Source organism: Arachis stenosperma, chromosome 3, assembly GCF_014773155.1.
Source record: "Arachis stenosperma cultivar V10309 chromosome 3, arast.V10309.gnm1.PFL2, whole genome shotgun sequence".
Lineage (NCBI taxonomy): Eukaryota > Viridiplantae > Streptophyta > Magnoliopsida > Fabales > Fabaceae > Arachis > Arachis stenosperma.
Window position 1 is genome coordinate 42,164,115 of NC_080379.1, and position 21,523 is coordinate 42,185,637.

Consider the following 21,523-nt stretch of genomic DNA (forward strand, 5'->3'; position numbering starts at 1 on the left):
ATTGCCAAATTCCAGGGCGACGCGGTCGCGTGGTCGACGCGATCGCGTGAGTGGCCATTATAGGGATGTGACGCGGATGCGTCAGTCATGCGTCCGCGTGGTAAAGCTTGCGCGTTCAGCACCAATCCAGCACAACTTTCGGTCGTGCACCCTTTCTTACGTCGAATTTCAGGTCACGCGTCCGCGTGGGTGATGCAGACGCGTGAGAGGCATTTTTCCCATGAGACGCGGACGCGTCAGCGACGGGGTCGCATGGGATGAGTTGTGCCAAAGGCACGCCTCCAGCCACGCTCTCGTGTGACTCTCTGTTCACTTTTCTTTTCTTTCCAATGCACTGGTGACGCGGACGCGTCAGCGACGCTGTCGCGTCGCGTGCGTGTTTTTTTTTTTTGATACAGTATGCAAATGCAATGCTAATATGAATGTTATGCAAAATTCCAGGTTCAATAAAAAAAAAACAAACAAAATAGACTAGAATTAAAACCAAAAAGGGACGATTATACCATGGTGGGTTGTCTCCCACCTAGCACTTTTAGTTAAAGTCCTTAAGTTGGACATTTGGTGAGCTCCCTGTTATGGTGGCTTATGCTTGAACTCATCCTGAAACTTCCACCAATGCTTGGACTTCCAATAAGCTCTATCAATACCAAGTAAATTTACCAAGCGTTGATGAAGTTCTCCACAAGCTTTGAGCTCCCAAAGTTGATCCTCATATATTCCTGGATCCCAAATCTTGTTTCTACACCCATCTTCAAGTTGATTATCATGATTCCATCTGGGTGGCAAGCAGTCTGAATCCTCAGGGGAGCTGTCAAATAACTTCCTAGACCTATTCAACTGAGCTCTATACCAACCCTTGCGTTTAAACTTAAAGACCATAATGAACTTTTCAGGACAATTCTTACCACTGACCATCTTCCTCTTACTCTTAATGACACAAAGAGCTCTAAGTTGACCATCGGTCTCCAGTAGCCCGTATTCAAGTGGAATTAGAAAGCTAAGGGATATGAATTTTACCCACTTGAATGTTGTGAAGGATGATGGCAACTTAGGGGAGGTGTTTCCAACGATCGTGCAAGCTCCACTCACTTGTTCTCTTCTTCGACATCTTCCACCTCTTTGCAATCTTCTTCAATATCAACATCTTCTTCTTGGTGGATTTCTTCCAATTCAATCTCTTCTTCATTGTTCACCAAGGGGATGGGAGGTTGTGCTTCTTCTTCTTTCATCTCCATGTCAAGTCCAATGGGAGAGGACACAAATGAAGATAAGAATTCATCAATGATCGAATCCATCTCTTGATCATCCCCTTCAAAGTCTTCAACCATGAGATGCCTTGGAGGTTGTACACCCTCCTCAACATCAATTTCAAACGTCTTTGAAGGAGGCTCTATAACTTGACTTCCCCATGGAGGTTCAGCATCTCCTAAGTCTTCAATCACTGTCTCCTCTTTTTCTTCAAGAATTCCGGCTTCCTCCACTTGTTCCAATACCAAATCGTGCTGCTCACTATCTACCGGAGTGTCTAACTTCTCCTTCCTGCTACGTTCTTCAGTAGATTCTCCACATGAAGCCATGGGGGTTCCTTGAATGTCCGAACATCGGAAAGGTAATCGATTTATTTCTTGATCCAGGTGTTTAAGTATGAAATCGTATTCATCCTTGATGATTTCCTGTTCGACTATTTCTTCACCTTCAAGTACAAAATCCTCCTTGTTATCTTTTCTCACTAGTTCTTCAATCGCGCTATCAACTTCAAGGGTCTCTACTACCTTCACCTTTAGTGCCTCCTCTAGCTCCTTATGAAGTATGGATTCGGGAAAATGATCCTCTCTCTGTTGTTCCATGTCAATAGTATCAGTGGGATCATGTTGCTCTTGGATTGATGGATGTTGGTGCTCTTCCATAGATGGTGGTGATGGGATGGGTGGATCATTATGTGGTTGAGATAGAAGTGCATTGGAGCTTGAGGGTTGAATACTGGGGGTATTTGGTGGTCTAATTTGGGCGGCGAGAGCTTGTATAGCAGAGTTTAGATCAGCAAATGCTTTCTCCATGGAGGTTTGGGGTGGATAGGAGGGTTCATTTGTTGGGAGAAAAGGTTCATAACACGGAGGTGGTTCCTCTTGATAAGGATATGGAGATGGTGTATATTGAGGTGGTGGTTTTGGGTATGGTTCATATGGTGGTTGGTGTGGTGGACAAGGGTTGGGGTCATATGGAGATGAATGGTGGAGAGGGGCTTGTGAGTGTGGTGGTTCAAAGTTATGTTGGGAGGATGGTCTCTAAGCATACGGTGGGGCTTGTTGGTAGCTACTAGGCGGTCCACCATATCTATCAGCTTGGTATGCATTGTAGAATGGTCTTTGTTTGTGATATCTAGGAGGGTGTTGTTGCCTAAAGGGTTGATCAGATCCTCTGGGCTCCGTCCATCTTTGATTGCTTTGACCTTGATGCATATTCCTGTTATAGCTTCCTCTTCCTGCAACATAGTTGTAACCAGACTCATAGCCAAAGGGGTGAGAGTTCATAGTAGTGAGAGAAGATAAAAACAAAAACTAATAAAAAGAAAATATTTTGAAAAAGATATAATTTTTGAAAAAAAAATTTGAACTTTGAAAAATAAGATAAGATAAGATAAAAAATTTTAAAATCTGAAATTTTTTATTTTTGAAAAATATTTACAATAACCAATAATAAGGCACACGTTTGCAATTCCCCGGCAACGGCGCCATTTTGACGTCGGGATTTTTGCTAGTAAAGAATTTTATAAAGTCGCGTTGTAAGTATAGATTCTGAACCAACAGAAATCCCTTCGTACGAATGTTTTGGTTGTCACAAGTAACAAACCCCTAAATAAATTGATAACTGAAGTATTTAAACCTCGGGTCGTCTTCTCAAGGAATTGCAGGGAGGTGTGTTCTTATTATTGGTTATGAAAAACAGTGTTTTTGGGGGTTGAAAAGGTTTTGAACAAGAGAAAAGGATTGCAGGGAATTAATAAATTAATAACTAATAAAACTCTTGGCAAGGTATGAAAACTGGAGGTCCTATCCCGGTTATCCTTATCAATTGTGATGAGAATTAGATTTTTCTCCCACTAAGTCAACTTCTAACTATGAAGGTAAGTCAAGTGGATGAATTAATTTTGATTCCTCAGGTCCTAGTCTTTCCTTGGGAAAGGCTAGAGTTATTGGAACTCGAATTAATTCTTGAAGAATTCTAATTTTCAGTCAACAATGAGTTTGATAACTCAAGAGTTACCAATTAATCAACCAAAGCCAAAAGGGAAGAAAATCTACTCGAATGAAAATAAATTGGATAAAGCTAAAGCATCCATAACATATAAGCCTGAAATACCTCAATGTGTATTAGTTAAGAAAATCATAACATGAATGGTTCATAAGCCAATTTGGCAACATAAATCATTAATAAATAAAAGCTTCAGAATAAACAAAAATAGAAGAAAAACATAAATTATTAAACCTGGTATGAAGAAAAAATCCTAATCCTAATAGAAATCCTAATCCTAAATCCTAAGAGAGAGGAGAGAACCTCTCTCTCTAAAAACTGCATCTAAAACCTAAAATTTTGAAATATGAAAAGCATGTTGAGTCTCTGCATGTTCCCTGACTTTAATATGTGTTTCTGGGCCGAAAACTGGGTTGAAATATGGCCCAGAATCTCTGCCAGTGACTTTTGTAATTCTGCAGATCGCGCACGTCACGCGTCCGCGTCGACCACGCGATCGCGTCACTTAGCGTTTTTCGTACCACGCGTGTGCGTCGTCCACGCATTCGCGTCGTTCGTGCAGTTTTCAATCCGCGCGGTCGCGTCACTCTGATTTCTTCAATTTCGTGCGGTCGCGTGAGCCATGCGACTGCGTGACTTCTCGCTGGTCATCTCCTCAATTCCTTGTGTTCCTTCCATTTTGCATGCTTCCTCTTCATTCTCTAAGCCATTCCTGCCCTGTGAAGCCTGAAACACTTAACACACAGATCAAGGCATCGAATGGTAATAAGAGAGGATTAAGATTAGCTAAATTAAGACCAAAGAAGCATGTTTTCAATCATAGAACTAAACTAGGAAGGAATTGTAAAATCATGCAAATCCTATGAATAAGTGGGTGAAAAGCTTGATAAAACCACTCAATTAAATACAATATAAACCATGAAATAGTGGTTTATCACGTATGCGAGAATGATGCGTGCATGTGGCCTTGAATTCTCCAAACGCTCATTTCTTCATGAATTTTCCACTTTGCATGCATTTTCTTCGCTTCTTCCATTCAATCCTTGCCTTATAAATCTGAAATCACTAAACAAATATATTAAGGCATCGCATGGAATTAAAGTGAATTAAAATTAGTAATTTAAAGGCCTAAAAAGCATGATTTCAACCATTAAGCACAATTAGGAGAAATTCATAAAACCATGCTATTTCATTGAATAAATGTGAGAAAAGTTGATAAAATCCACCAAATTTAACATAAGATAAACCATAAAATTGGAGTTTATCACATATACATAGTTGTGTGTGTTTACCCTAATTGTCGTATGATAAATGGTGACAATGGGGTGATATTTGAGTGTAAAAATCCGATTCTATTACACACTCAGTGTAAGAGTTCATTATCCGAGTTGAAGAGTTTGATATTGAGCAACCTTGGGGGCTCAGAAATGAGAAAGGTCGGAATGGTGGGGTATAGGTTGCTGGCACCGCTGGGTAATAGGGTGTTCCATTTTCGACTATTTCAGCTTATAAGGGACGAGCATGTGCGACTCATGTTCGACATCCATGGGAGAATCATGTTGGAGCAAGTGATGGAGCTTTCTACCAAGGTTGGAGATGTTGGTGGTGGTGGTTCTGTACACTCGACCAACGTACAGGACGACCAAACTCTCGCACCCCCACCCATTCATGTCGTCATTCCAGTGAAGGACATGGAGGTGTGTAGACTCTGATGAAAAGTATGTTGCTGATATTGGCGACAATGATTCTTCTAAGGGGGTGATGACGAGGAGTTTGTATTAGAGACGCCCGTTGAGGTAGCTGTGCACTATGTTTGCATCCCCCCTACCCAATTCTGGTGCTATCCGATATACCAAGTCACTATCATACACTGGATCTAGACGCCATGGATGAGTGATGAGCGGATAATTTATACACTTTTTGACACTATTTTTAGTATGTTTTTAGTACATTTTAGTTAGTTTTTAGCATGTTTTTATTAGTTTTTATTTAAAATTCACTTTTCTGGGCTTTACTATGAGTTTGTGTGTTTTTCTGTGATTTCAGGTAATTTCTGGCTGAAATTGAGGGACCTGAGCAAAAATCTGATTCAGAGGCTGAAAAAGGACTGCAGATGCTGTTGGATTCTAACCTTCCTGCACTCGAAGTGGATTTTCTGGAGTTACAGAAGCCTAATTGGCGCGCTCTGAATTGCGTTGGAAAGTAGACATCCTGGGCTTTCCAGCAATGTATAATAGTCCATACTTTGCCCGAGATTTGATGGCCCAAACCGGCGTTGTAAATCAGCTTCAGAATTCCCGGCGTTTAACGCCGGAACTGGCACAAAAACTGGAGTTAAACGCCCAAACTGGCACAAAAGCTGGCGTTTAACTCCAAAAAAAGTCTCTACACATGAAAGCTTCAATGATCAGCCCAAGCACACACCAAGTGGACCCCGGAAGTGGATTTTTACGTCATTTACCCATTTCTGTATATCTTAGGTTACTAGTTCACTATTAATAGGACCTTTTGACATTGTATCTTTACCTCATGACACATTACACGTTTCTTATTGTATCTTCTACGGCATGAGTCTCTAAACCCCATGGTTGGGGGTGAGGAGCTCTGCTGTGTCTTGATGGATTAATGCAATTACTACTGTTTTTCATTCAATCACGCTTGCTTCTATTCTAAGATATCACTTGTTCCTAAACTTGATGAATGTGATGATCCGTGACACTCATCATCATTCTCACCTATGAACGTGTGCCTGACATCCACCTCCGTTCTACCTTAGATTGAGTAGATATCTCTTAGATTCTTTAATCAGAATCTTCGTGGTATAAGCTAGAATTGATGGCGGCATTCAAGAGAAACTGGAAGGTCTAAACCTTGTCTGTGGTATTCTAAGTAGGATTCAGGGATTGAATGACTGTGACGAGCTTCAAACCCGCGATTGTGGGGCGTTAGTGACAGACACAAAAGAATCACTGGATTCTATTCCGACATGATCGAGAACCGACAGATGAATAGCCGTGCTATGACAGAGCGCGTTGAACATTTTCACTGAGAGGATGGGAGGTAGCCATTGACAACGGTGAAACCCTACATACAGCTTGCCATGGAAGGAGCCTTGCGTGCATGAAGAAGAAGACAGTAGAAAAGCAGAAATTCAGAAGATAGAGCATCTCCAAAACCTCAACCTGTTCTCCATTACTGCAAAACAAGTACTTATTTCATGTTCTTTTACTTTTCACAATTAAACCTGATAATTATTAATATCCTGACTAAGAGTTACAAGATAACCATAGCTTGCTTCAAGCCGACAATCTCCGTGGGATCGACCCTTACTCACGTAAGGTATTACTTGGACGACCCAGTGCACTTGCTGGTTAGTTGTGCGGAATTGCAAAAGTGTGACTGCAATTTCGTGCACCAAGATTTTGGCGCCGTTGCCGGGGATTGTTTGAGTTTGGACAACTGACGGTTTATCTTGTTGCTTAGATTAGGAATATTTTATTTTTGTTGGTTTAGAGTCTTTTATTTGAGTTTAGTTTCATATTTTAAGTTTGGTGTCAATTGCATGCTTTTATTTTCTTTTAATTTTCGAATTTGCATGTTCCTAGTCCTTTCTTGATCTTTAAAAATTCTAAGTTTGGTGTCTTCCTTGTGTTTTCCTTTAAGTTTTCGAAAATTTGTGTTTGATTTTCTAAAAATTTTAAGTTTGGTGTCTTTTGTGCTTTTATTCACTTAAAAATTTTTCAAAAATTTGTTCTTGGTGTTCATCTTGATCTCCAAAGTGTTCTTAGTGTTCATCTTGACATTCAAAGTTTTCTTGTTTGTTCTCTTTGTTTTGATCTAAAATTTCTAAGTTTAGTGTCGATTTGTTGTTTTTCTCTTCCGTCATTAAAATTTTAAAAAATCAAAAAAATATCTTTCCCTTATTTTACTCATAATTTTCGAAATTTTGCATTAAATTAGTCAAGGATTTTCAAAATCATAACTTTTTTTTAGTCAAGTCAAAATTCTAATTTCAAAAATTGATCTTTTCAAATCTTTTTCAAAAATCAAATCTTTTTAATTTCTTCAATCATATATTTTCAATCATTTTTTTTATTGCAATCATGTCTTCTCAATCATATCTTTTTCAAAATAATTTTCAATCATATATTTTTAATTGCTAATTCCAAAATCTTTTTAATTAATTAATTAATTTAGTTTTTAATTTGCTTTGATTTTATTTTCTTTTAGTTTTCAAAATTTTATTTTATTTTCCATTTATTTTATTTTATTATTTTCAGTCACATTTAATTAAATAAAAAAATAAAAATAAAATAATATCCGCATCATCTCTCTTTCTCCATCATAGACCTAAGTGGAATTGAGCAGTCCAGAAGGACTCTGGGGTCATATGCTAACCCTATTACAACTGCATATGGGAGTAGCATCTGTATACCTCCCATTAAAGCAAGTAGCTTTGAGCTAAATCCTCAACTCATTATCATGGTGCAGCAAAATTGCCAGTATTCTGGTCTTCCACATGAAGAACCTACTGAGTTTCTGGCACAGTACTTACAAATTGCTGACACAGTACGTGATAAAGAGGTGGATCAGGATGTCTATAGATTATTACTGTTTCCATTTGCTGTAAAAGATCAAGCTAAGATGTGGTTGAATAACCAACCCACAGCAAGCGTAAAAACATGGAGACAGTTATCAGACAAATTCCTGAATCAATTTTACCCTCCAAAAAGGATGACACAGCTAAGGCTGGACATCCAAGGCTTTAAACAAGAGGATAATGAATCCCTTTATAATGCCTAGGAGAGGTACAGAGGTATGCTAAGAAAATGTCCCTCTGAAATATTTTCAGAGTGGGTACAGTTAGACATCTTCTACTATGGGCTTACAGAAAAAGCTCAGATGTCTCTAGACCACTCAGCTGGTGGATCTATACATATGAGGAAGACGATTGAAGAGGCTCAAGAGCTCATAGATACTGTTGCTAGAAATCAACATCTATACTCAAGCAGTGAATCCTCTACAAAAGAAGAAGCTATGGCAGTAACTACTGATCCTAATCCTTAAAAACAGATTGTTGAGCTTAATCAGCAATTACTCCTGATGACAAAACAGTTAGCAGAATTTAAAGAGATGCTCCAAGAAACCAAAATTGCTAACAAGAATATAGAATCACAGTTGAATCAGACAAAACAACAGCTATCTAAACAGATAATAGAAGAATGTCAAGCAGTTCAACTAAGGAGTGGGAAGACATTGAATAATTCAGCTCAAAGTGGCAAAAAGCCAAGAAAGGAACAACTGACAGAGGATGACCAACCCACTACCCAAAATCCCTCTGAGGACAGTAAGAGCCCAGAGAGGAATGATTCTGGCGTTCAAACGCCAGAAAAGGGTAAGAAAGTGGCGTTAAACGCCCAAAAAGCACCCAATCCTGGCGTTCAAACGCTACAAAGGAATCAGACACCTGCAAGTGCTGATAGTAACCCCTCTAAGAAGGCTTCTCCAACCACCTCTGTAGGGAATAAACCTGCAGCAACTAAGGTTGAAGAATATAAAGCCAAGATGCCTTATCCTCAGAAACTCCGCCAAGCCGAACAGGATAAACAATTTGCCCGCTTTGCAGACTATCTCAGAACTCTTGAGATAAAGATCTCATTTGCAGAGGCACTTGAGCAAATACCCTCTTATGCTAAGTTCATGAAAGAGATCTTAAGTCATAAGAAGGATTGGAGAGAAACTGAAAAAGTTTTTCTCACTGAAGAATGCAGTGCAGTCATTCTGAAAAGCTTACCAGAGAAGCTTAAAGACCCAGGAAGCTTTCTGATACCATGCACATTAGAAGGTGCTTGTACCAAGACAGCTCTATGTGACCTTGGGGCAAGTATCAACCTAATCCCTGCATCCACTATCAGAAAGCTCGGCTTGACTGAAGAGGTCAAACCAACCCGGATATGTCTTCAACTTGCTGATGGCTCCATTAAATACCCATCAGGCATAATTGAGGACATGATTGTCAAGGTTGGGCCATTCGCCTTTCCCACTGACTTTGTAGTGCTGGAAATGGAGGAGCACAAGAGTGCAACCTTCATTCTAGGAAGACCCTTCCTAGCAACTGGACGAACTCTCATTGATGTCCAAAAAGGGGAAGTAACCCTGAGAGTCAATGAGGATGAGTTCAAGTTAAATGTTGTCAAAGCTATGCAACATCCAGACACATCAAATGACTGCATGAGCGCTGATATTATTGACTCTTTGGTGGAGGAGGTCAATATGACTGAAAGTCTCGAATCAGAGTTAGAGGACATCTTTAAAGATGTTCACCCTGATCTGGAGGAACTAGAGGAAATAAAAGAAATTTCGAAAATTCCTCAGGAAGAGGATAAGCCTCCTAAACCCGAGCTCAAGCCACTACCACCATCCCTGAAATATGCATTTCTGGGAGAAGGTGACACTTTTCCAGAGATCATAAGCTCTGTTTTAAATCCACAGGAAGAGGAAGCACTAATTCAAGTGCTAAGGACACACAAGACAGCTCTTGGGTGGTTGATAAACCCATATTTCATGGTTTATCTTGTGCTCAATTGAGTGGTTTTTATCAACTCTTTACCCACTTATTCATACTATTTGTATGGTTTTACATTTGCCTTCCTAATTATGTGCTTTGATTGAAAATATGCTTCTTTGGCCTTAAGTTCCCTATGTTTAATCCTCTCTTATTACCATTAGATGCCTTGATATGTGTGTTAAGTGATTTCAGAGATTACAAGGCAGGAATGACTCAGAGAATGGAAAGGAAGCATGCAAAAGTGGAAGGAATTAAAGAAGTTGGAGAAACTGCTAAGCTGTCCAGCCTGACCTCTTCGCACTCAAACGGCTATAACTTTATCTATAGAGGTCCAAACGATGCGGTTTCAGTTGCGTTGGAAAGCCAACGTCCGGGGCTTCAATTTGATATATAATCTGCCATAGCTGCCCCGACGCCAGACGACGCAAACGCGTGACCTGGCAGGAACGCAACCCGCGCGGCCGCGTGAGCCATGCGGCCGCGTCACTTTTCCGTGACCTGTACGGACCAGAAAGCGCTGGAAGTGACTTCTGGGCTGTTTTTGACCCAGTTTTCAGCCCAGAACACACAGATTAGAGGCTATAAAGTGGGGGAATGCATCCATTCATATGCATGCTTTTCATAATTCTCTTTTTATTATTTTAGATGTAGTTTTCAGAGAGAGAGGTTCTCTCCTCTCTCTTAGGAATAGGATTAGGATTAGAAATTAGGATTTTTAGAAACTAGGATTTAGGACTTCTCTTGGTCTTTAAGAGTGACTCTCGATTCAGGTTCAATATTCCTTTTTATTTATTTTTCTAATTAAATTTATGAACTTTCCCATGTTATGATTCGAATATTTTATTTAATATAATTGAGGTATTTCAGAATTGTGTTTGCTTTCTTTTTATTATCCCCAATCTGAAGATATTGTTATTCTAGTAGATACAATTTTCTTTTCTTTTGGTCTTGGTTATATAATTGGTGACTCTTGAGTTATCAAACTCATTGTTAGTTGAGAATTAGAATCAATTCATCCACTTAACTTACCTTCATAGTTAGAGGTTAACAAAGTGGAAGAAAAATCCAATTCTCATCACAATTGATAAGGATAACTAGGATAGGACTTCTAGTTCTTATACCTTACCAAGAGTTTATTTTACAGTTATTATTATTTTATTTTACTTGTCATATAACATATTCCCACCTTACTTCCAAAACCCCAATTTACAAACTCATAACCAATAATAAGAACATACTTCCCTGCAATTCTATGAGAAGACGACCCGAGGTTTAAATACTTCGGTTATCAATTTATTTAGGGGTTTGTTACTTGTGACAACCAAAACGTTTGTACGAAGGGATTTCTATCGGTTTAGAGACTATATCTACAACGCGACTATTTTTATGAAATTCTTTACTGGCCAAAATCCTAACGTCAAAATGGCGCCGTTGCCAGGAAATTGCAAACGTGTGCCTTATTATTGGTTATTGTAAATATTTTTTAAAAAAAATATTTTTCTTTTACTTGTTTATTTGTTTCTCTTTTTTCTCCCTTATTTTTGATAACTACTATGAACTCTCACCCCTTTGGCTATGAGTCTGGTTACAATAATGTTGCAGGAAGAAGAAATTACAATGAGAACAAGCATCAAGGTTGGAACAATCAAATATGGGAGGAGCCACAAGGATTTGATCAACGCTCATGGCAACAACCACCTCCAATGGACTATCAACAACCACCACCATATGCCTATGAACCCTTTCCTCAACATAACTTTGGACCACCACACTCACGAGCCCCTTTCCGTCATTCACCTCCATATAACCCTAACCCTCAACCACCATACCAACCACCTTATGAGCCATATGAACCATATATAGAACCACCCCAATTCCAACCCAATTACTCACAAAAACCACCACTTCAATATTCACCATCTCCATATCCATCAATCCAAGAGCACTATGATCCTATTTATGAATGCCGAGTGTATCAAGAGACAAAGGATCGTCTCAAGGAAACAGTGGATCGATGTCAGGCAACCATTCATCAATTGGGGCAAGCAATAATGAGTCAATTAGCTTCCCGACGTTCAGACACTCAAGGAACCCCCATGGCTTCATGTGGGCAATCTAATGATGAACGTAGCATGAAGAAGACACTAGAAACTCCGGTGGACAGTACGGAACATGACTTTGTACTGGAACAAATGGAGGAAGCTGTAATTATCAAAGAAGAAGAATTGGTTGAAGACTTAGGAGATGCTGAACCTCTATGGGAAAGTCAAGTTATAGAGCATCCTTCAAAGACGTTTGAAGCTGATGTTGAGGAGGGTGTACAACCTCCAAAGCATATCATGGTTGAAGACTTTGAAGGAGACGATCAAGAGATGGATTCAATCATTAATGAATTCTTATCTACATTTGAATCCTCTCCCATTGGACTTGACATGGAGATTACAGAAGAAGAAGCACAACCTCTCTTGCCCTTGGTGAACACTGAAGAAGGGATTGAATTGGAAGAAATCCACCAAGAGGAAGAGGTTGATATTGAAGAAGATTGCCAAGAGGTGGAAGTTGTCGAAGAAGAGCACAAGGGAGTGGAGCTTGCAATTTCATTAGAAGCACCTCCCCCTAAGTTGCCATCATCCTTCACAACATTCAAGTGGGTAAAATTCATATCCCTTAGCTTTCTAATTCCACTTGAATATGGGCTACTGGAGACGGATGGTCAACTTAGAGCTCTTTGTGGCATTAAGAGTAAGAGGAAGATGGTCAGTGGTAAGAATTGTCCTGCAAGGTTCATTATGGTTGGAAGCTCAAGGTTTAAACGCAAAGGTTGGTGCAAAGCTCAACTGAATGGGTCTAGGAAGTTGTTTGGCCGCTTTAGTGAGAATTCAAATTGCCTGCCACCCGGTTGGAACACAAATGATCAACAAGAAGATGGGTGTAAAGGCAAGATTTGGGATCCTGGAATCTACTCTGACATTTGTCACCCCGGGAGCCTAAGAATATGTTTGAAGCTTCTTAAGGGCTTTACATGCTTAGTTTGGGACCCCGGAGGTTACTGGAGATACAAACATTGGTGGAGATTTCTGGATAAATACAAGCACAAGCCACCATAACAGGAAGCTCATCCAATGTTCAACTTAAGGACTTTAACTAAAAGTGCTAGGTGGGAGACAACCCACCATAGTATGATCATTCCTTTTTCATTTTTATTCAGTTTTATTTGTTTTCAAGTTTTATTTTATTTTATTGTATTGAACCTGGAATTTTGTATAACATTCATATTAGCATTGCATACGGCATACTTGCATATATATATATATATATATATATATATATATAAAGGAAAAACACGCACGCGACGCGGCAGCGTCGCTGACGCGTCCGCGTCACTAGTGCGCGAGGAAGAAAAGCATTGAACAGAGAGTCACGCGAGAGCGTGGCTGGAGCCGTGCCTTTAGCATCATTTGACCCCACGCAACCGCGTCGCTCACGCGACCGCGTCATGTGGAACTTTGGCCTCCCACGCGACCGCGTCACCCTCGCGGCCGCGTGCCCTGAAAATCGACGTCGAAAAGGTGCATGGCCGAAAGTTGTACTGGAATTGGGCTAGACTCGTGCTAGAAGCCCAAGCCCTCCCACGCGAACGCATGCCCCACGCGGCTGTGTCATTTTTCAAAAATGGCCATCCACGCGATCGCGTAACCCACGGAATCGCGTCACCCAAAATTTGGCAAAATAAGATTTTGAACAGAGAGTTGTGCGAGCGTGAGGTTGCCCTCGCGCCAGTAGCATAAATTGAGTCACGCGACCACGTGACCGACGCGACCGCGTCGATTAACTTACAGCGCAAGTCGCACGACCGCGTGCCCACGTGTCCGCGTAGCTTGCGCCGCACAGCTTATCCTAATTTTCCAAATATCTTATCTTTTCTTCCCCAATCCTAATTTCTTCTATCTTTTCTTCTTTCTTCTTTCTTCTTTCTTTCTTACTTTACTTCTTTCCCTTCTCATTCTTCTTTTCTTTTATTTTATTTTACTTAATTTATTTGCATATCTCATTCATCGCATTTTAATTTTGTGCATATTGTTTTTATTTTCTTTCCTGAATTTTTTATTTTTCCATTGGTGTTAAAAAAAATTTCTTATTCTACTGTTGCATCTTTTCTTGAATTTATTTTGGTAACTTGTTTTACACTGTGGGATGATATTAATTATCTGCCAATGCCAATCTTTTATGATACTTGCACTCCATTTGCATTGGCATGAACTTGTATTGATACTTCCATTACCCACTCTCCTCCCCTATGTTACAAATTTTATACCACTGGTATGCCATGGCTTCTATTATTTTTTCACGTACATGTTGAAGCTTCCATGTAAATGAGACCCTTATCATTTGGCATTAACCCACCCATACTTTATTTATTTTCTTATCTTTATTTCTGGGTTACTTTTCTTCCCTTTTTCTTTCAGGATGGCCACCCGGAGGGGAACCGGAAGACGTTTACATGGGGAGACAAACAAGTCCATCTACACAATCCTTGAAGAAAGGCATCAGTTGGAACAACCCGTCCACCTGCACATCTCAGCATGCACCGAGAACGGTGCAATCTTTAAGTGTGGGGAGGTCGATACCGATCTCCATGGGTTAGTACTTTCTTGTCTCAACACCAATGTTTAAATTTTCTTTGTAGATTAGTTGTTGCATTTGCATGTTTATTTGATTTTTGCATATTTTACCACTTGGTTGAAGTAATATTTTCTTTTTTAAGAAACTTTTTATAGTATTTCACTAATTTAAATTAAAAACTTTTTGAATAAATTGTATGAAGAAATTTTATTTTGGAACATGGTTTAAAGCTTGAACACACAAAACCAGTGAGATTTTGAGCCTATTTGATTGGTTGCATTTTATCAACCAATATTTTATTTTTTGTGTGTGTTTTTCTCTCTAAAATTGTGACCTTTGTCTTGTTTAATTCTATATTTCCATTGTTTAATGTATGCATACACCTATATGATTGATGCCTTTGTTTCACTGAGCTTACATACCCATATGACCTTAACCCTTCATTATCCCTTGCAAACCAATTTGAGCCTATTTTTACCCCTTTGTTCTTTATTTTAGCACATAATTAACTCTAAGTAAAAAATAATAATGCCCTTAATTTGAATCCTTGGTTAGCTTAGACTAGTGAGAATGCTTATGAATTAAGTGTAGGGAAAAGTGGGTTTGGAAACATCTGGTTTGAGAATTGAGTATGTTAGAATTCTCTGAAAATGTGAAAGAAATGTTTAGGACATGTTCATGCATTCAATAAATTAATCATATGCATTGAGAAAAACAAAAGAAAAAATATATATATAAAAAAAGAGCAAAATAAGTGAAAGGGGACAAAATGCTCCAAAGTAAGTGGTGAAAGCAATGCATATGAGTTGTACTTGAAATTAGAATGCGTGAATATGTGGAAAACATAGTTAATGGGAAGTCAGATTTTATATTATGATTACATGGATTGTCCTAAGTTAGGTGGAATAGTTTATGTTAATTAAGGATTCAAATTTTAGTCCACTTGGCCAAATACAATCCTACCTTGACCCTAACCCCATTACAACCCTTAAAAGACCTCTTGATTTGTGTATTGGTGCATTAAATTTTTGTTGATTGTTAGATGAAGAGCAAGCTATAGAAAGCAAGATTAGTAGAGAATTGAGAGAATTGACCCTAGACACTTGAGAGTTAGAATGATATACACTACCAGTAAGGGTTCAGTGCTCAATTCTATGTTCCCTGCTTTCATGAGCTATCTTCTTCTTGCAAGTTATTTGTATTGTATTTTGTGATTTGAATTAGTGAAATCCAGTTCATATTTGTCTTGAAGAACTTATTTATTTTTAACCAAGTAGGTAGAAACATTTTGCATTTAGTTGCATTCATAGGTTGCATCTCATACATTCTATCATTCCTCTTCATTCCTTTATAACTTCTCTTGAGCTTAGCATGAGGACATGCTAATGTTTAAGTGTGGGGAGGTTGATAAACCCATATTTCATGGTTTATCTTGTGCTCAATTGAGTGATTTTTATCAACTCTTTACCCACTTATTCATACTATTTGCATGTTTTACATTTGCCTTCCTAATTATGTGCTTTGATTGAAAACATGCTTCTTTGGCCTTAAGTTCCCTATGTTTAATCCTCTCTTATTACCATTAGATGCCTTGATATTTGTGTTAAGTGATTTCAAAGATTACAAGGCAGGAATGACTCAGAGGATGGAAAGGAAGCATGCAAAAGTGGAAGGAATACAAGAAGTTGGAGAAACTGCTAAGCTGTCCAGCCTGACCTCTTCGCACTCAAACGGCTATAACTTTAGCTACAGAGGTCCAAACGACGTGGTTCAAGTTGTGTTGGAAAGCCAACGTCTGGGACTTCAATTTGATATATAATTTGCCATAGCTGCCCCGACGCCAGGCAACGCAAACGCGTGAGTCATGTGGATGCGTGGCCTGGCAGGAACGCAACCCGCGCGGCCGCGTGAGCCATGCGGCCGCGTCACTTTTCCGCAACCTGTACGGATGATGAGCGGATAATTTGTATACTTTTTGGCATTGTTTTTAGTATGTTTTTGATATCTTTTAGTTAGATTTTAGTACATTTTTATTAGTTTTTATTTAAAATTCACTTTTCTGGACTTTACTATGAGTTTGTGTGTTTTTCTGTGATTTCAGGTATTTTCTGGCTGAAATTGAGGGACCTGAGCAAAAATCTGATTCAGAGACCAAAAAGGACTGCAGATGCTGTTGGATTCTGACCTCCCTGCACTCGAAGTGGATTTTCTGGAGCTACAGAAGCCCAATTGGCGCGCTCTCAACGGCGTTGGAAAGTAGACATCCAGGGCTTTCCAGCAATATATAATAGTCCATACTTTGTCCAAGATTTGATGGCCCAAACCCGCGAAGCAATCCGGCCTCAGGAATTCCAGCGTTAAACGCCGGAACAGGAATAAAAGTTGGAGTTAAACGCCCAAACTGGCATGGGAGCTGGCGTTTAACTCCAGAAAAGGTCTCTACACGAATTTCCTTGATTGCTCAGCCCAAGCACACACCAAGTGGGCCCGGAAGTGGATTTTTATGTCATTTACTCATCTATGTACTAGTTTTCTATAAGTAGGACCTTTTACTATTGTATTAAAGAGCTTTTAGACAGACTTTGGTAGCTATCTTCACTTTTATGCTATCTTAGATCTTTGGGAGGCTGGCCATTCGGCCATGCCTGGACCTTATGCTTATGTATTTTCAACGGTGGAGTTTCTACACACCATAGATTAAGGGTGTGGAGCTCTGCTGTACCTCGAGTATTAATGCAATTACTATTGTTCTTCCATTCAATTCCGCTTGTTCTTTTACCAAGATATCACTTGTTCTTCAACCTATGAACAAGGTGACTGACAACCATTCTTGTTCTACAAGCATTCGAGGCTTTAGTGAATATCTCTTGGATTTCTGATTGCACGATGCATGGTTGATCGCCTGACAACCGAGTGCTCGCCTGACAAACGAGCCAGCCATTCCGTGAGATCAGAGTCTTCGTGGTATAGGCAGGAACTGATGGCAGCATTCAAGAGAATCCGGAAGGTCTAACCTTGTCTGTGGTATTCTGAGTAGGATTCAATGATTGAATGACTGTGACGTGCTTCAAACCTGTAACCTACTGGGCGTTGGTGACAATGCAAAAGAGTTATTCCGGTAGGGGAGGGAACCAAACCGGTGATTGGCGGCACTGTGACAGAGTGCTTTGCATTAGCTTTCACTGCGCGGACGGGAGGTAGCTGCTGACAACAGTGAGACCCTACACGAGCTTGCCATGGAAAGGAGTAAGAAAGGATTGGATGAAGGCTGTAGGAAAGCAGAGAGACGGAAGGGAAGGCATCTTCATACACTTGTCTGAAGCTCTTACACCAATGATATACATAAGTATCACTATCTTTATCTTTTATGTTATTTTCATTCATCATCATCATATACATTTGAGTTTGCCTGACTAAGATTTACAAGATGACCATAGCTTGCTTCAATACTAACAATCTCCGTGGGATCGACCCTTACTCACGTAAGGTTTATTACTTGGACGACCCAGTGCACTTGCTGGTTAGTTGTGCGAAGTTGTGTAATGCCATGGTATTGAGCGCACCAAGTTTTTGGAGCCATTACCAGGGATTATGAGAGTTGTGAAAAAGTATAGTTCACAATTTCGCCGACCAAGTTTTTGGCGCCGTTGCCGGGGATTGTTCATGTTTTGAGCAAGCTTTTGGTAACATCAGAGCCAAGATCCGGCAACAACATCAAATTTTTGGTGTTATTGCCCGGGATTGTTTAGGCTGGACAACTGACGGTTCATCTTGTTGCTTAGATTAGGTGTTATTTTTTTCGAAATTCTTGAAGATGAGTTCTAGAGTTTCATGATGATTTGTTGAAATCTGGCTGGCTGAGAAGCCATGTCTAATCTGATTGGACCGAGGTTTCAACTTATCACCACAAGAGCTTGTTGATTCTCATCAATTTTGCTCTTGGAGCAGTGATCTGCTAAAGATTTGGCTGACCTTTGGTCATGTCTAGTGTTTTGGACCGAAGCTTTCTTTGAAAGCTTGGCTGGCTGTGAAGCCATGTCTAATTCCTGGACCGGAATCTTAGACTAGCATTGCACTGATTCCTAGAATTCTCATTAAGAATTTTGATGTTTTCACTTAAATTTTCGAAAATCACAAAAAAAATTACAAAACCATAAAAATCCAAAATATTTCTTGTTTGAGTCTAGAGTCTCATCTTAAGTTGGTGTCAAATGCATGTCTTTGTTATATTTTTCGAATCCATGCATATTTTGTGTTCTAATCTTTGAATTCTATTGACTTGAAGTATTTTTTTTGTGTCTCATATGCATTCTCATATTGTTAGTGTCAGTAGTACACAAACTGCTAAGTTTGGTGTCTTGCATGCATTGTTATTTGATTCCTTTTGCATTTTGATTATTAAAAATCCAAAAATATTTTTAATTTGTGTCTTTTCAAGTCAATGATACAAAGAATTGAAGATTTAGAACATACTGCAGAGGAACTATACAGAAAAAGCTGAGCATTCAAAAATGCCCAGTGAAGAAGGCAGACTGGCGTTTAAACGCCAGCCAGGGTACCTGGTTGGGCGTTTAACGCCCAAAAAGGTAGCATTTTGGGCGTTAAACGCCAGAATGTATACCATTCTGGGCGTTTAACGCCAGGATGGTGCTAGGGGGAAGATTTTGTTTTCAAATCAATTTTTTTCAAATTTTTCAAAATCAAATCTTTTTCAAATCAAATCTTTTCAATCAAATGTTTTCAAAATTAATTTCTTTCCTTTTTAAAAGATACTTACTAACAATTAATGATTTGATTGAACATCACAAGATTGTTACCTTTTCTGTTGAGAAAGGTTTGAATGTTTCAAATCATATCTTTTCTTGTTAGGCAAGTCATTCATTTTTAAAATCATATCTTTTCAAATTGTTTTTAAAATCATATCTTTTCAAATAGTTTTCAAATCATATCTTCTCAATCACATTTTTTTGACATATCTTCTTAACCACATCTTTTTCAAAATAACTTTCAATCAAATCTTCTTAATTTCTAATTTCAAATTCTTTTTCAAAAATCACTTAATTTCTTTTCCACTTTTTATTTTCGAAAATTAATTAATGTTTTTCAAAATAATTTCAAAATTTTTCACTTGATTTTCGAAAATAAACTTCCCTCCTTCTCACATCCTTCTATTTATGGAGTACCACTCCTTCTAAATGCACAATTCGAACCTTATCTAATTAAAGTTCGAATTCATCTTCTCCTTCTTCTTTCTATTTCTCTTTTCCTCTGACACTTAAAGGAATCTCTATACTGTGACATAGAGGATTCCACATTTTCTTGTTCCCTTCTCTTTCATATGAGCAGGAGCAAGGACAAAGGCATTCTTGTTGAAGCTGATCCTGAACCTGAAAGGACTTTGAAGAGAAAGCTAAGAGAAGCCAAAGCACAACTCTCTTTAGAGGACCTGACCGAATTCTTCAAGGAAGAAAACATGGCAGCAGAAAATAACAACAATGCAAACAATGCAAGGAAGGTGCTGGGTGACTTTACTGCACCTACTCCTGATTTTTATGGGAGAAGCATCTCTATCCCTGCCATTGGAGCAAACAACTTTGAGCTTAAGCCTCAATTAGTTTCTCTAATGCAACAGAATTGCAAGTTCCATGGACTTCCAATGGAAGATCCTCATCAGTTTTTAGCTGAATTCTTGCAAATCTGTGACACAGTCAAGACTAATGGGGTTGACCCTGAAGTCTATAGACTGATGCTATTCCCTTTTGCTGTAAGAGACAGAGCTAGAATATGGTTGGATTCTCAACCTAAAGAAAGCCTGGACTCTTGGGAAAAGCTAGTCAATGCCTTCTTGGCAAAGTTCTTTCCACCACAAAGATGGAGTAAGCTTAGAGTGGAAGTCCAAACCTTCAGACAGAAGGATGGAGAATCCCTCTATGAAGCTTGGGAAAGATACAAACAATTAATCAGAAGATGTCCATCTGACATGCTTTCTGAATGGAGCATCATAGGTATTTTCTATGATGGTCACTCTGAACTATCTAAGATGTCCTTGGATAGCTCTGCAGGAGGATCTCTTCATCTAAAGAAGACGCCTGCAGAAGCTCAAGAACTGATTGAAATGGTTGCAAATAACCAATTCATGTACACTTCTGAAAGAAATCCTGTGAACAATGGGACTAGCCAGAAGAAAGGAGTTCTTGAGATTGATGCTCTGAATGCCATTCTGGCTCAGAATAAAATATTGACTCAACAAGTCAATTTGATTTCTCAAAGTCTGTCTGGAATGCAAAATGCACCAAACAGTACTAAGGAAGCTTCATCTGAGGAAGAAGCTTATGATCCTGAGAAACCTTCCATGGAAGAGGTAAATTACCTAGGAGAACCCTATGGTAACACCTATAATTCTTCATGGAGAAATCACCCAAATCTCTCATGGAAGAATCAAGAGAGACCTCAACAAGGTTTCAATAATAATGGTGGAAGAAACAGGTTTAACAATAGCAAGCCTTTTCCATCATCTTCTCAGCAACAGACAGAGAGTTCTAAGCAGAGCACTTCTGACTTAGCAACAATGGTCTCTGATCTAATAAAAACCACTCAAAGTTTCATGACTGAAACTAGATCTTCCATTAGGAATTTGGAAGGACAAGTGGGTCAGCTGAGCAAGAAAATTACTGAACTTCCTCCAAGCACTCTCCCAAGTAACACTGAAGAAAATCCAAAAGGAGAGTGCAAAGCCATAAACATGGCCGAATTCTGGGAGGAAGAAGAGGCAGTGAACGCCACTGAGGAAGGCCTCACTGGACGTCCACTGGCCTCTAATGAGTTCCCCAATGAGGAACCTTGGGAATCTGAGGCTCAGACTGAGACCATAGAGATTCCCTTAGACTTACTACTGCCTTTCATGAGCTCTGATGAGTATTCTTCCTCTGAAGAGGATGAGTATGTCACTGAAGAGCAAGTTGCTAAATACCTTGGAGCAATCATGAAGCTAAATGACAAGTTATTTGGAAATGAGACTTGGGAAGATGAACCTCCCTTGCTCACCAAAGAACTGGATGACCTGTCTAGGCAGAAACTGCC

At 39.3% G+C, this 21,523-nt stretch overlaps 1 non-coding gene across 1 annotated transcript; it reads right to left on the reverse strand.

The window, feature by feature from the left end:
* Positions 1-20,321: 20,321 nt before the first annotated feature.
* Positions 20,322-20,425, reverse strand: LOC130971718 (small nucleolar RNA R71). Its single transcript, XR_009082931.1, has one exon. It is a non-coding gene; the product is annotated as a small nucleolar RNA R71 (small nucleolar RNA).
* Between the last annotated feature and the right edge of the window lie 1,098 nt (positions 20,426-21,523).